General features: G+C 42.3%; 1 protein-coding gene across 2 annotated transcripts in view; it reads left to right on the top strand.

Moving 5' to 3' along the window:
• The first annotated feature begins 4,311 nt into the window (after nt 1-4,311).
• RASSF6 (Ras association domain family member 6) overlaps nt 4,312-15,948 on the top strand; it is a 90,605-nt gene continuing 78,968 nt past the window's right edge. The window contains exon 1 of one of the 2 annotated variants that reach the window (XR_010472339.1): nt 4,312-4,832. The gene's annotated coding sequence lies outside the window, so the exon portion shown is untranslated. The remainder of the gene's footprint in view (nt 4,833-15,948) is intronic. The other variant, XM_065061673.1, reaches the window with a different exon arrangement.

Genomic DNA, 15,948 nt, shown 5'->3' with positions numbered 1-15,948 from the left:
ATAGATGATATCCAATCAGTGAATGCATGCTTGGAGCATGGACGTGTGATCAGAGAATAGTTGCATATAGTTGCATATTGCATCCTTAGGAATGCTGAGTCCTTTATCACTCCAACACTGAAGGAGTGAACTCTTTCAAGGATGATGCCTTGGGCGATTAGCTGAATTTTGCAAGTGGGATCAGCCCAAACTCCTGGCCAGACTTTTCCGGCTACGGGGAAATTCCCCTCCCTTTTCTACTTGACACAACCAGTTGGTCACACTTGGTCATTTGTTACTTGTGAGAGATAAGAGAGGCTGATTGGTCCACTGCCCATTAGCATGATGAAAGGCCATAGATATACTCTCTTCTTGCCTCCTGGAGATAATTTTCTTATGCCAGTGAGTATGAATCAGGGAAGCCCAAGGAGAATGAGTAACTTTAAAAGCGTTGATCTGTAATGAGGTTAGTTTGTCGAGAAGTCTGTCTGATGACACAAAGAGGATAAATATGGGTATTGTAATGTAAGGAAGATGTGCAATCTGCACAGCTCATCCTGCTACTTTGCGTAGACAATATTTTTAGGAAACTTTAATAAAGCCCAGTAGCATTAACCTCTGCTTGACACTGGGAAACGGTAGACCTGACCCTGCTCCCACCAGGTGAGGATTATTGCAATGGATGATTAAGGCGTTTTGAGCAGACAAGTGACAGAACTGACAAAGCCTGGTTTTCAATGGAATTGGGGTTTGTGATTGGATTCTCTGATGCCAAATTAGGTACACAATCCAACCGAGGAACTTCCTCTAGTTAAGCCACTCATAACTTCTCTCTCTTCTTCTACCTTATTTTCTCTAGTGTGTTATGGAAGTGTGTTATGTCCTTACACTGCAGCCTTTTCCTCAGTGTAAACACAATAGCAATTTCTACAGCCACCCCATAGACTTTCGGCAAACATCTAGAAAGGGAATGTCTTTGATCCTAATACTTTGAAAATGTTTAATAGTCAAAAGGGGAACAGAGGAATACAGAACAATCAAGCCAACTTCATCACATAATAGACTTTCTTTACTAAGAAAACCAGGCTAGATGCTGCCAAGCAGATGTCAAACTCCCATGCGGTCATCCAAATAAAGTAATAATATTTGCAAAATAGCTATGCAGAAAGAAAATCCCCATGTTGTCTATGGCAGCTGCAGACATGTAGCAGGGGCAGCGAGAAAAGGATATCCAGCCATTCAGGACCTATTTAAATACGTGTGTACTGAGGAGATGGGGGAGTGGAGGTGAAAATAAAGATACTCAGATAAGGACAAAAATGCTGAAATCCTGCTTCTACTCACAAAGTGAGTTGTGAATCATGGTCAAGCTTGTGCTTGGTTTGTTATTCAGTCTCCTTTGTACACCCAGAAGTGCCCCAGTAGCCAGAGGATGTCCAGACGTCATGGAGAGAGTGCTGAGGAAGCCATATCTCCTCTTAGGTCCAACAAACAGGTTTGAAAATCTGCCCATTTGCTTCTCTGTTATGAATCTCCCGATCTCCAGCCTTTTTAAACTGAGGTAAATATGAGGAAAGGAAGAATGTGCCTTCTTTCCCTATTGCAGCAGAAGAAATTGCTTGGAGCAATGGCCCCAAAGCCAGATTTGCGTTAAGGCAGTGTATGCATTTCCCAAACAGGGACCAGAGGCCTCAGTCCTAGGCACTGTGCAAATGTGGACCAAAGTGATCACTCTTCCCAAAAAAAGGCTTCCAGAGCTGAGTCACAATAATCCGTATGAACTGGGAAAGGCAGTGTCAGGTGTTGCAAACAGCAGATACTGTAGTACATATGAACAACTCTGCTTGCTCATTTACAGCATGGATTTGTTACTGGAACAACTAGGCAATTTGCAAAGCAAGTTCTGTAAGCTCTTGAAATACCACATTTCCAACAATTTCTCTTTCATTATTGAGAATGTCCAGCCTGATCTTGTTTTTCACAGAGGCTGGAAATTAACTTTATGAAGCCATCATAAACGTTAGCATGATGAGGAACAAATTAGCAGCAGACTAATCAGGGCTGAAATAGGTAGAATTGCTCTTACTTTACCCACACCCCTACCACCTCCTGCTGCATTTTCATGGAGGATGTGTTAGAAAAAATGTATTGTGACAATAGTGTTGCTTTTTTGCAGTAGGTTATATGACAGAAGTGTGCCAGTAGATAGAAAGAAGAGCCTCTTAGGCTTGAGAAACCTGAGACAATCATACAGCTTCATGTGTCAATCTGTTCTCACAGGTGAAGTTACATTATCTGACATTATCTCCATGCAGTCCAGACCACCGTTTACTGGCTTTATTCAATCTAAACCAGCTCAAACTTGCTCCCTGCCCTTGGCCTCCAAGGGCTCTGCCAAAAGGTCAGTGGCAGCACTAGCTTATTTCAAGCACAGCAAGATGATGTAAGGGCAAAACCCTTTCATAACCTTGCTAAGAAAAGGCCTAAGCTGTTTTACCATATGAAACCTGTCCTTTTCATCATTTCAAAAGGAACCAGAAACCGGCACAGAAATTTGGGCTAGTGGTGGGGAGAGGAAAGTGTTTCATGGCTTCAAATCCTGTTGTCTCAAGCCCAGTTTTCAACTTTTAGGTGAATACAGTGAAACATAAGAGAGGAATATGGAACCATAGTGCTTTTCACATCAGCTTCCTAAATAATTTAATTTCCCTGCAAGCCATACCAAATAAAAGAGGCTCAGTTCTACTGCTCTCTCAGTGCAGAAGTCCTATTCAGGCAAAGGAAGCCTGAGGACTGGAGTTTTGGAATGGTGAAAGTATATTAATAGACACAGCTTGTACAAGCCATTAACTAAACCAACATGATTTGGTGTTGTAAGATCTGTCATTTATATTAACACATGGAAACACACATCAGATGCGTTTATCTAAAGATTTATTTAAAAAAAAAAAAAAAAACAAACAACAAAACTCTGTAGGTAACGAGGGAAAATTTCTCAATTAGGAAACATAGGTAGTAATAAAACCATTAGAAAAAAAATTCTATTTAATTTACAGGAACTAACTACAACTATTCTGGATATATGATGATGCATCTACACAATAATTATGTAACTCTGAAGGTTTCCTCAACATTTTGGAAAATTAGTAGATTAGTAGAAATCATATGGTCTTGCCATGATGACATTTAAGTACCAGTATTTAAAAGTGGTTTAGATCCCCTTTCATTTTAATTTTCTGCTGGACAGAAAAATGAGGAGCAAGGGAAACTGCATATACACAGTTCCAAAATGAATTTGAACTAGAATAAATAACCAACCACCAGCGCAGCAGCATGTTCACTTATATATAACTTTATATAAATTAGGACACTATGCCATACAAAAAAAAAAAGATATAGCACATCTGAGGTTGCAAGGAGGAAATAACACCATCTCACTCAAAATTCAAATGTGAAAGGTAAGCAGTGCTGTGTATAATGCCAGGACTTCTGGCAGAAGAAGAGAATTGGAAGCTGCTGGTGACCTCACGTTGTTGAGTTAACCTTTGGCTCTGGCACAGCATGCTGCATGGCTTTCCCACAATAACTGGGAAAGCTTTTTTCCCCCCAGGCACATAGCTGTAAGATGTGCAAAACAAAACAAAGACGTGTTTTGGGAGGCTGCAGTTTCCCTTCTCTACTCATAGCTGCTGTGTAAAGTAAATGTTTCTATGAGAGTTACTCAAACACTTAGAAAGGAGTGCAGCATGGAGAGGCTACATGCTGATGCTGAAGTCTCACCACTGGCTTGCTTATGCTGGAGCACAGGCAAAGTTTTTCCACTGAAAGAAGTCCAGATGTTCCCGGTATCTTTTCTTTTGCACTTCAGCCCAAAAGCAAGGTTTTAAAGGCAGTAAATTAGTACAGCATTTCAAATTTCGCTTTTCAGACAATATCCAAATTAAGGATACATTTTAGATAGTACTTGCAATATTTAAATAAGTAGAGTCAGGTATCATTACATTAAAGTCCTCAATAAATAGGCTGACACAAATGTAGTGCATTTCAAAAGAAGAAAGCCCCAGAAGTCTCAGGCTTGGTGTCATCTCCCTTCCGGCGAATTGCTCTACCCTGTCAATTTTTCTGTGTTGAGCTGAAAGCCAAAAGCCAAGAACACGGAGGTCAGCACTGCCTGCCATTCCCTGCCAGCCTTCAGCTTGCTTGTAAGCGGGATTCGGAGGAGGTGAAAGAGGCTCCCCCCAGCTTTAGGCGGCGAGGGTTTCTATGAGTGTGCTGCAGCCGGGGCCGCTCCTCCCCGGGACACTCCCGCGGCGGCGCCCGGAGCGGGGCGCGCTGCCCTCGGCCCGCGGCAGGTACCTGTTGAGGATCCTGGTGACGATGAGCTTGACCCAGGGTGCGAAGGGGCTCAGGCAGACCGTCTGTCCGTGCTTCGTCGTAGCTCTGCGGGACGAGGGAGGGGTGAGGCCGGTGCAGGGCCCGCGGCGGGCAGGGGTAAAGCCGGCGACACTTACATGACTTCGGGCACTGCGCAGTGCGGCCCCTCGGCGACGAACTCCACGCGGGCCAGTCGCCGCAGCGGGATCACCTCGGACACGGTCCGCACGCAGCGGCAGCGCAACTCCCCGGCCAGCGGCGAACCTGGGAGGCGGGAGGCGCCGCCTGAGCCTCGGTTCCGGGGCCTCCCCGCAGCCCCCCCTGCTCTCGGCCCTTGGGATACCCCCGCCCTGATCCCCCGCGGACGGCTGGGTGGCCCCGGCTCGGCGTCCGCAGCCGCTTACCCCGGCAGAGAGCGGCGGCCAGGAGGAGGAGGACGAGGCAGAGACGTGTGTTCATGGCTAGTGCTGACGGCTGAGGTACTGCGGGAACGGTCTCTACGGTCCTGTTGTCCGCCGTTGCTTTTATCTCTTGCCGGGAGCTGTCGGGGAATTCCCTGAGCGCAGAGTGCAGCCGGGGGTGGGGGTGAAGCTAGCTGCTCACCTTCCTTGCCCCTGGCCAAGTGAGGCGGCCGGGCCGGACCGGACCGGACCGGAAGGGAAGCCCCTTTCGCCCCTTTCCACTTTCAGGTGTGGGTTGCTGAAGGAGGGGGGCAGGGAGAGGAGTGGCTCCCTGCCCCGAGGGGCTCCCGGCACAGCTGTTCTTTCAGGAATGGGGAAAGCATGGCACTGCCCCCAGGATTTCTCAGGCTTTACGGGGAACCTCGAGCCGACTCACCCCATTCTTTGGAAGGAACTGAGTCTCCTTTGTGGGGGATATCAGTTTGCCTTTGGTTAGTTCCAGTGCAGGATGCTGAGCTGAAGAAGGGTTTGGGTTCTGAAGCTTGGCTTGATGGCTAACCCCATACAACAACTCACTCTCATCCAGTGGGGATTGCTCCTCTGAGCACCCCAATATTCACCTGCCTTTTGAAAGCTGCTAATCTGTTTTTCCTGCGACCTGGAGACGTTCAAATTTCACTACCTACACTCCACTTCTACAAGCCTTCTATTCCACTTCTCTGCACCAATAGGTCACTAGTTTTCTGGGAGCTTTTGAAGAAAATTAGATGCAACATTTCTGAGATTTATTTACACATAGTTTAGTTCAGATATGGTCAAAGCACTTTCTTTTGTAATTACTTTTGGTATGAGATATGATTTTGAACTTCTCTTTTTGCAGCCTATGCCTTTTCTCTCTTCACAGGTCCTTGTGAACATGAGTAGAGTTCATTAAATCAAATTGTTCCTGGATCAGGCTGCCATATGTCTTGGTCTAACAGCTTAAATGCCTTGTGTATCCCTAAAGCTTATAGGTCAGTTTTTTTGTACCACATCATGTATTGTTTTGATTTATGATGTGTTTATAGCTGTGTGGGAATTTAAGATTTGCAAGCATGTTCTTACATCTCCTTCCCCTTTAAACTTTCTAATCCCTATTGCTGTAGAATATACCTGTGAAACTTTAAGCACTAATAGAAAATTGGATAAGCCTAGTCATATTTAAGTGAAACATTCCTGGTTTGTGAAGAATAGATCTGCTCATGAATCATAATTAGAATGACTTGAAACCAACGATGACTGTTTTGAACTGGCTTGACTTGATTTTCAGGGGAAAATTAACATTGTTTCCTGATAAGAAGACTGCCAGCACAGAGGTAGCTTCTTGCAACTGAAGGGTATAGATTATACTTACTTTTTTTAGAGACAAGAAAAATAATCATTGTATTTTAATGACATTAACAGGATAGAACACAAATTAACTGTAGGTAAAACTGTACTGGCAGGGATGCCAAGATAGAAAGCAAATAAGGTCATTTTTGAAATTACAAGGATCACAGTACTGTAATCCCATTAGAAGATTTACTGTCTGAAAACAAAACCAAGTCAGGACTCAAAACAGGTAAGAAGTAGCATGTGAATCAGTCCTAGCGAGAACTTAATTAGGTGACATCCTAGTGGCACACAGAGACTCTCATTCCTGAGCTTTGTCACCTACAGATCAGATAGTTCATATGGCTGCTGGCTTAGTCTATTGGGAGATCAGAATTGTGGAGAGTCAATGATGGAGAGAGGACCAGCACTGCCGTTAAGGGAAAATCTGCAGCGTAAGATGTGCTCTTTCCAGCTGGCCAGTCCAGACATTCCTGCTTGCAGCCAGTGCATAGCTTAGAGTTAGCTACCTCCTGCACTGTCCCTTGTGCTGCTGAAAACTTTTGAGGAAATGCAGGTGATTTATACGGCCTTGGGAAGAAATGATGTTACAAGAGAATCAACTGTGGACATGAGGAGGACTTGTAGTCTACTAGGGGATGTAGAGGTTGTGTGGGAGTCCAGTGGGTATTACACTGAGTAGATTGGAAAAAGCACACATCTTTACATCTGGACTTGTTACATCCCCATGAGTCATATGCCACATTATTTTTATTATTGAAAACCAATTATTTTTTTAAAATTAAAATTAATTCTTCACTGATGTGTATATGAAATTGCGCATAAAGCTGATGCATTGTGTAACTTGAGCTTCTGGCTTCAAGACAAAGCTTTGCAGCAGTGGTGCTCTTCCAGGCTCTGTTTTTGCAGCCTGACTCACCCTTCTAAGTAGTAATAGTTGTAATAGACCCTGGTAAGTAGTGTTGTAAGATTTTTTTTAAGCCAGTAGAGCAGCAGCTGAAGAGGTTGGAGTCAGGGAGAGCCAGAGGCTTGCTTGCCTTGAAAACTAGAAAGATTCCTTAAGAAAACCATAACAAACACATCTGTTTAGAATGGACCATTGGCCACAGTGTTCAGGGGCAACTACTAAATAGAAAAGTTACAAACCTTCCCTGGGATACCTTGAAATCATAGGGGTGGAGGCACCATTTCCTCTAGGCTATAACACCAGGAGCATTGCACTGTCAGCTCCAGGTATGGCTACCCCAAAGAAGTGCCACGTGCTTTGCAGACAACACTAATGAGCACAGATTTTATTGATATATGTGCATTACTATGTTGATAGGAGCACACACATTTGAACAACCTTAATCTATGGGGATCAAGTGCCCTACTCCACCCTCTGTGTGTTCATAAGTAGTTTTCTCCTAAACTTAGCCCTTGCAAGCCGAACAGCAAAACTGAGGCTTATGCTCTGTTACCAGGAAGAAGGATTTGCCTAGCTGTAGCAAACTGAGGCAATAAACAGTTAGTATGATGCACAGATAATCCAGTGCAAGTCATTGAAGCTACCATTAGCAGATCCAGCTCTGAATAAATGCAGAGAGCAGATCAGTTGAGTAAGAAATTGTCATTCATGTTCAGTCAGATTACATGTTGTTCTTGGACAGTACACATGAGTAAGGACAGGTTACATGACAGTGCTTGATTTTATGCCTGAATGACTGTTCACTATATCTGAACCATCAGACTCATTCCACAGTGGTTACTGCTGAGGAAATTCCAGAAGAAGCCTCCTGGGGTCTGAAACATGAAGCTGTTTTGGACACAGAGCAGCAACGTGTGGAACTCAGCAGTCAGCTCTCCAGCAGAGACTTGTGCTGAGATGAGCTATAGTCAGAGAGATCAAGAACATGCTGAGATGCAGTGGGCATTACAGAGCTTGATTCTGTGAGTCAGTACTCACACAAAAAGGCTTGGCAAAGTGGAAGTGGGTATCTCTGGGAGTATTTCAGAAGTCAAGACCATCTGCCTGAGCAAGGCTTTGTTCCTGCAGGCTTCCAGATCACCTCTAGCTACTTTCCATGTGTATGTGGGTAGGCCCTCTTCAAGTCCAGATTGTAGCAGCAACAGGGCTGCTAAGTAGATGAACTCTACTGGATTCTAGTCTTTCCTCCAGCTCCCCTCACTGCCTTTGACATGTTTCCTTTTGAAAGTAAGGAAAAGTCAGGGAAGAGACAGCATCACATCAGACAGAATTCAGAAAGCCGAGTTCTTCCCTGCCTGCTGCCATCTCTCTTTCATTATAGATGTCTGTCACACATTGGCGGTACATTGGTGGTACAGATACACTTGAGTTAAGTTTGAATTAGCTATCATGAGTGGTGGTGTCAATACGGAGAGAATATAAGTATATATAATATAGACGAAACTCACGGAAGTGTTTATATTTGCCTCTTTGAAGCTACCATTCAATTTACCATCCTTTTCTTATCTGCTGTGTGAAGACATGCTGAAATCCTTCAGCGTCCTTAGTGTGGGTCTCAGGGTTAGTGGAGCATAGAAAGCTGTCCCACCTTAGGCAGGCCCTAAGGAAATGCATACAGAGTATTACCAGGCACATGACTTTATCATTTTCATGTCATCCAGTCGTTAATTCGCTAAATACAGGAAGTGATTCTGTTGCTTTGTTGCACACTTTGGCTGCTTGCTTGCCTTTCCACGGTAGGTATTTGGCTTGGCATCTGTAGTAAGAGCATACATTTGCTGGTGGCATGTCCAGGAAAGCTAAAAGTCAATTAAACAAGAGACAAAGTTGCCTTCATTTCAACAAGTGAGGACTTCTTCTAACTGCACAGGCTCAGAAGCTTGCAGTTAAGCCAAGGGCATGTCTTGCTTTGCCTGCTTCCCTTACTTTTAAAGGGGATGAACTGTTTTTGTGCTTCCAGAAGAGTGTTCTTGAAAAACTCCCAGCACTTGCTAGCTCCTTTATCATCCATGGAAACATCCCATGGAATCCTGCCCAACCATGTTCTGAGCTGCAGTTTACTCTTCTAAAATCTAAAACCTTTGTCGTAGTACTTACCTTCAGCATACTCAGCAGGATCTCGAACTTCACAATCTTGTAATCACTGCAGCTGAGGCTGTCACTAACCAAGGTATTACCAAGCAGATTTAGAATGATTCACAGTATTCCTTGGCTATGACAGGGTGCACCCTTGCACCTGTGAATCCTTCTGTGGGTCCAGCTCTGTCATGACATGCAAACATATAATCAGCTCTGCTCTTGGGGAGCCAGTACCGTGGCTTTTCAGTCTCTAGGAAGATTTGCTGGAAGCTGTAGCCAAATTTCACTATCATGCTACAATTTGATGTAAAATATGTTTCATACTTATTTTGAATTTTTCAGATGTTTTATCTTCTTGAATTTCTTTGTGTTTCTCTAGTTATGAACAGTTTCCAATCCATATTCCCTTGTAAATATTACCTGAGCATGTAAGAAATACAAATGTGCCATTGTTCAACTTGTGTCACGAAGGATCTCAACTCAGTTTTGTCAACTGCATTGTGGCATATGTCACATGCTGTTGTGTGTGGGAACAGCAGGATGTGTGGTTCCAGCTAAAGGGCCTTGGGCAGGTTATACAGAAGTATGCTTTTTATGAGTGTAAGGAGTGATAGCCCAGGCCAGTGAGAATGATCTCTCAGGTCAGAAAACCGTCCCATACGTATGATGTGTGAATATTGGGCCTAGGCATGTGAATGAACGGGTTGGAAAGCCACCCACAAGATATGCATGGGAATGTGACTGAAAACAGACACAACATGACTGTGGTGTATTTCGAATAACGTTTTTTGAAAAAAATCCTGTCTAACCTCTTGGTCCAGGCCCGTATCTGTATTGAGAACTATTAATAGAAGTCAACTCTGCCTGGCTTTGCTCTTGCTGGTAACAAGAAATCTGTCTGTGCATCTCTGTCTGTGTCTGTATGCGTGATTCTCATTGCTGCAGTCGTGCAGTCGTTTATTTAAAACTTTTTGAGATGGTAACATTTGCATTTAAAATTATGATATATAGCAAATGATGGTCACTATTTTCTTACCTGTCTTCCTGGATCTTCACCTAATTTCAACATGCTGAAGTCTTTAGGTCTTTCTCTTTCCCCTCAACAGAATTAGAGGTCCTCATTTACTTATGCTTACTGATGACAATAAGAGCATGAACAAACACAGTTAATAACTGCAAAGGAATGTGTTTGTATTACTCAAGCATTGCCTTTGCAAATAAAAAGGGTTGGCTTTGACATCAGTTCATTTGGTAATAATTTCTCAGTTATTCAGTTTCAAGTGCCAACTTACCTGAGATAGCTAATGGGATTGCAATTACGGCCACATTGTGACATTATTTTCTGTGACTCTTAGACATAAAATGATTACAAAAAGTGCATAGATTGACTGGCTGGTGGTGGACTGAGTGGTTCTGGGAATGTATATCTGACATACAAGTGCAAGGGCTGCTTCTTTTTGATGATGGTGGCAAATTATTCAGCAATTTGTTCTTACTCCCTCTAAGGGGGAAGAATCCCCAGGCTTTTTAGTGGCAGGTATGATCCTGGATAAAGATGACAATTTGGTTACTCCTTGCACTCCACAGTTGATAAGCCTTTGAATTCATCACAACTCCTGAAAGGCATTATGATGTCCTCCTGGTCTTATCTGCAGCTTAAAATGCTCCACATCTTATGAACTTCCTGCAGGTTTTTACCCTTGGATCTGTAAAAACATCAGGAGCATTCCTTTATTCAGAAGGTGGAGAGGTGTGAGCTGTTAGGTCCTGCTTGCCTGCCAGAAGCAAGCAAGTTTTCTGATTGCTGAGGCAGATCTTGGTCCTATGGTTTGCAAATTAATTCAGATACAATTATACTGAATATGCAACTGGCCACTGTTGCTGGTGTATCTGTCTGTAACATCTGATAGAAGAACTTACACTTTGCCAGTGCCTTGTACAAGCATGACACAGCATATAGTGTAATAGTTGATGGTTGTTCCAGTGGTGTTATCTAAGCATGTGAAAAAGGATGCAGAGCCAGCCATATGCCACCATTGTACTGATACTTTCTAGGTAGTAATATTTTGAAGTGGTGGGTAGAAATATGTGAGGTTCCCCAGGGAGCATGATCAAAAGATTGGTGAAAATAAGTGTGGGATTTTTTTCAGTTTGAAAACTTATAACAGTATATTCAGTTTAAGCTGAGCAACTCATAAGCAGTAAAATATGTGTTTTATTTGAGAGCACTGTTACCTGAAATAAAATTTTTGCTTTCCAACAGGACTCCTCAAAGAGGCTGTGAAAGACTAAGTCCTCACATCCTTACACTTTAAGCCTGACAGCAAATATTTCCCTCAAGTGGGAAATGAGCTGTTTCAAAAGAAGTACATAAAAATATTACATCTGCAAATAGATGGAAATAAAACAAATATGAGACTCCTAAAAATGAACTGTTCACCCAATTAAAAAATAAACTATTCACCCAATTAAAAAACAAAACCTCAAAACAACAGCAACAAAAAAGCAAACCTTGGTTAAGCCAACTCAATCCAACTAAGTTTTCAGGTTCAGTGGAGCTGATTAATTTTTGAGATTGTGCTTTGGATAGCTGTGGTCTTTTGTTTGAAGTGATGACATCAGTTGAGAAAGCAGTGACATAAGACTTTCAGCATGTTTGAATCAACATTTTTCTAGTGGGCCACTGTTCTATCAACATAGTTTCCATCTGGGCATTCTGGGCTATATTCATGGCACACATAATTTGAAAAAAACTGTAATCAGTACTTACTGAGAACTCCCTCTTGTAGACCTTATTGATCCAGCATTACCCATTTGCTTCTTATTCTGTTTCTTGTAATAGATATTCTAGTATCAGAAGCATGTGGATGCTCTCCTTCATCCTTTCCTCCAAGCAGGAATAGTATTATGAGAATTTTCCCACATAGAAATTTTTCAGTAGGATTTGGTCTGCCATCAGGTGAAACAGGTGCAGATAGATTTACAGCTCTTTCCTGTGTTTATTACTCAATCTATTCTCCTGCTGACTTGCATAAAATATTTGAGTTTGCAAAAAAACCCCTTTTTTTGTGTGTGTTAATCTTAACCAGGAGTGGGCAAAGCCACAGTGCTTGGTATGAACCAGCTACAACGATGTCTGTTTTCTTAGTCTCTCTTTTTATTAAAGTTGTGTTCATGGTGAACAGTGCTTACATAAATGGCTTCTGTTCTGTAGAATTACAGTCTTTTCTGATGGAGGTGAAGTATAAAACAGAGAAAGCCCAGACTGGAGTGAGAGAGGGGTTGTTGCAGTCTTGTGCACTCTGCCTCTCACAGCAGGACCCAAGGGACACAGGGACTCCACCTGCCTTAACTTTCTGGAAAAGGAATTAGCAGAAAGTGAGGAGTTGATAGAATTTCAACAACAGGAATCCAGTGAGTCAGCAAATGTGTCTTTATTGGCTTGATTACTGGTATGCTGCTGGCAATCTCTGGCTTAGTCAGCCATGAACCATCCTGGATTGCTTGTGCATTTGTTTATCAGTTATTGATAATTCCAAGATAAAACTTTCAGAGCATCAGACTTCTTGACAAGTCACTTGCTCTTTTTTATTTGTGTTGGGTGACTAAGTGCCTTTCACACGAATGTTTGACACCTGCATAGGCAGTTCTCACTTTTCGGTAAGAGCAACTGGGCTGCATTAAATACGAGTTAGTACTTAAGGAAGGACTGTGTAGGTTGATGGCCCAGAAGTTCTGGGGACATGTCCTGGTTTTGCAAAAAAACAAGACCAGTTCCTCTTTTAGTTAATTTTTCCTTTCAGCTAAGTTCTTCTGAGTAACTGCACTTTTCTGAATTTAGATGCATGTTTGGTTTTTTTTCAGACAGTGGGCTCCGGAGCTGATAAGGGGAGCAATGGTATGCAGAAGAGGTCCAGGTTTAGATTTATTGCTAAGGCAGCCAAGGTTACTGATAAATTTTGCATGTCCCTTAAGTGAGAGGGGTGTATTTGCAAGGAGGGGCAGACAGAACAGACGACTAAAATTGACCATCTGAGTATTCCCTTGCATACATGTCATACAGCCTATAAAAGTAGGAGATCATGAGGGGACTCTCTTTGACCATGGCTGGCATCTGAAGAGGAACCTGCCTGTGGTCCCTGCGATCTGAGGCCTGGATCCAGACCTTGCATCCCTGAATCCAGTTCTGGTTTACTGTGGTGTTCAGCCCAGGACTTCTGGGTGCCTGCCCTGCAGCCATTGGAACCACGCCAGCTCCACTGCAGTGCTGCTGCTGCACTGCCCCAGGAAATTCAAGATTGGTTTTGTATATCTTGTATTATTTTCTGTATTTATTAGTAGCATTGGTAAAGCATTTTAAACTTTTCCAACTTGTGAGTCTCTCTCCCTTTTCCTCCTATTACCTTTCCTTAGTGGGGAGGACAGGGGATTAAGAGAGAGCATCTGCCATGGTTTAGTGTCGCCCTGCAGTAAACGGTGACAGGGAAGTACAGGCTATAGTTCAGATCCGTGTGGAGAAGGTGCAACACAGTGGCCTTTTAATGAAAGAGAACAGAGCCTCTATGTTCACATTGTGGATCATACTTGATTTTAAGCATGCCGTTCTGCTTCCATTTACAGTATGCTACCTACAAACTTCTCCCAGACCCAACGTCGCGCAGTGAGGTGCAAATGAAATTCTGACTCTGGTGTTCTGCTTGCAAATATAGTTCTGATTTGGCAGAAAGACCATGTAGGTTGTATTCAGATTTCATTTGCATGCTTTGGTATCATTGTGTTATGATGCTGGGTGAAGTCCAAACCCAAGCTGCCCTGAGGTGTGGTTTATAGCCTTACTGACGGATGTTCTGTAAACTCAAATGCAATGGCATGTGCTGGTCCCTGTGCTTGTGTTTCATTCTGCAGAGGCAGGTGCTTCACTGCCCCCACCGTTTCTAGCACCCACTTTAATTGTCAGTGTGCAGATATGGGATGTGTTTCATGAACCTAGAAGCCATTAAATTGCTGGAATTCTCTTCACACTTGTTTAATCACTTTGATCTTCAGGTATGATGAATAATTACTTCACAGGGGCATCTGCTACTGTCAACATAGCTTTTTGAAGGATCAATGACAGACCATTTCATGAAACAGTTACCAGTGCTAGTTAAGCAAGGTACAAGCGCTATCATGATTGTGCTTGCATATGTGAATAGTAATGAGATCATAGCATTGTAGCTTGTAGCTTGTTGGAGGTTGTCCCAGGATTTTGATGCAAGGCAGTATGATTTATCCTGACCATAAGGTTTTGCTTTTTATTTTATTTTATTTTATTTTATTTTATTTTATTTTATTTTATTTTATTTTATTTTATTTTATTTTATGTAAAAGTAACAAAAAGGTTAATAAGTTCTAGAATCTTCTGCTGGGTAAAATATTTTGTGGAAGAAACCTTGGACTTGGGTTTGGGGTTATTCAGTCAATACTGTTCATAACTGTAGGCATTAGCATCTACAACTGATGTGAAAGAAATTTGGAAACATGTGCAATTGAAGTCAGGAGTTCTTTTTGTCAGTAAAACTGCTGAGTAAATATACTGTTGACCACTGTAGTACTTCCCTTTTTTCCTCAGCCAGTATAATAGTTTTGCAATAAAAGCAATTCCAAAATTAAGTTTTGTGTAACGGGGTGAGAAACCTATCAATTTGGACCTCTGGGCTTCTATGGAGGCTTGACCAATTCTATATAGCTTCAAATTATGAAAATTTCCAAATTATGGAAATCACCTTCTCACTGATTGTTCTTCTAGGGCAAATTACTTGTTTGTTTGTTTGTTTTGGGTTTGTTTTTGTTGTTGTTTTGCTGTTGTTGTTGTTTGCTTTAAGTAAAATAAAATTATGGTGTGTTTGACCAGCGGCTTAGACCTGGTGATTTCTAGAGTAAATCCAAATTTTACTGACTGACTCCCACAGTTTTGAGGACAAGATCAATTTGCCCATCTCTTCCCTAATATCTACACAATTCTGAACTGGCGAGTCTGCAGCTAGCAGACTCACAGTAAACATTTCATGCTGTTCCAAAAAAAAGTGTTTTCACCTCTAACCACACATATTTTGGAGCTTTCTTTGGAAGACTGCCAGCCCCTGTTTTAGAATATCATAGCTTATTTTGAACCTTCTCCATCTCTTTGATTTCATAGTCTCACTTTGTTTTAATTTCTTTTGCCCGTTTTCTTCCAGTCTTTCTCCACACCCACCCACCCCCAACAGCTTATTTCACTTATTTCATTCTGTTCCATCAAAAATGCTAGCTGACAGTGTATCTTCTTTGAAAATTGAATCTACTTCTCATGCCAGTGTCACCCTTTCTTGTTATTGATGATGAAGCAATTGTGCTTTGTTAGTCAGAAGAAAAGATTTTGTGATGGAATTAAATACTTTCATATAACCCCACGTATTTATTGTGATGAACAAAGCATTCCCTTCTTAATGCTTTGACCTTAATCTTAAACACAGAACAGTTCTTGGAGGCCTGTCTTTCAGCCTTTCTTTCTGATTGTATTTTCTGAGTGTTTCAGTGTTCTTGTATTTGTATTGCAATAGGTGTGAGACAGTAATCACCTGATTGCCTACATAATTGCACCTTGGGCCCTGTATATTCTGGAGGTATTAGCATTTCCTACCTAGAATCTGGGGTTGTGACTCTCGAACTCCATCAGTTTGCCTCTGAGGGAGGATGAACAATGCCTTGCTGTCACCACCTGCTGCTGGCTCTAATCTGTGTGTTTTCTTTAGTAGC

The sequence above is a fragment of the Columba livia genome, chromosome 4 (genome assembly GCF_036013475.1).
Source record: "Columba livia isolate bColLiv1 breed racing homer chromosome 4, bColLiv1.pat.W.v2, whole genome shotgun sequence".
Taxonomy (NCBI): domain Eukaryota; kingdom Metazoa; phylum Chordata; class Aves; order Columbiformes; family Columbidae; genus Columba; species Columba livia.
The sequence above is the reverse complement of the archived record's forward strand: the minus strand, read 5'-3'. Positions and strand labels throughout refer to the sequence as shown.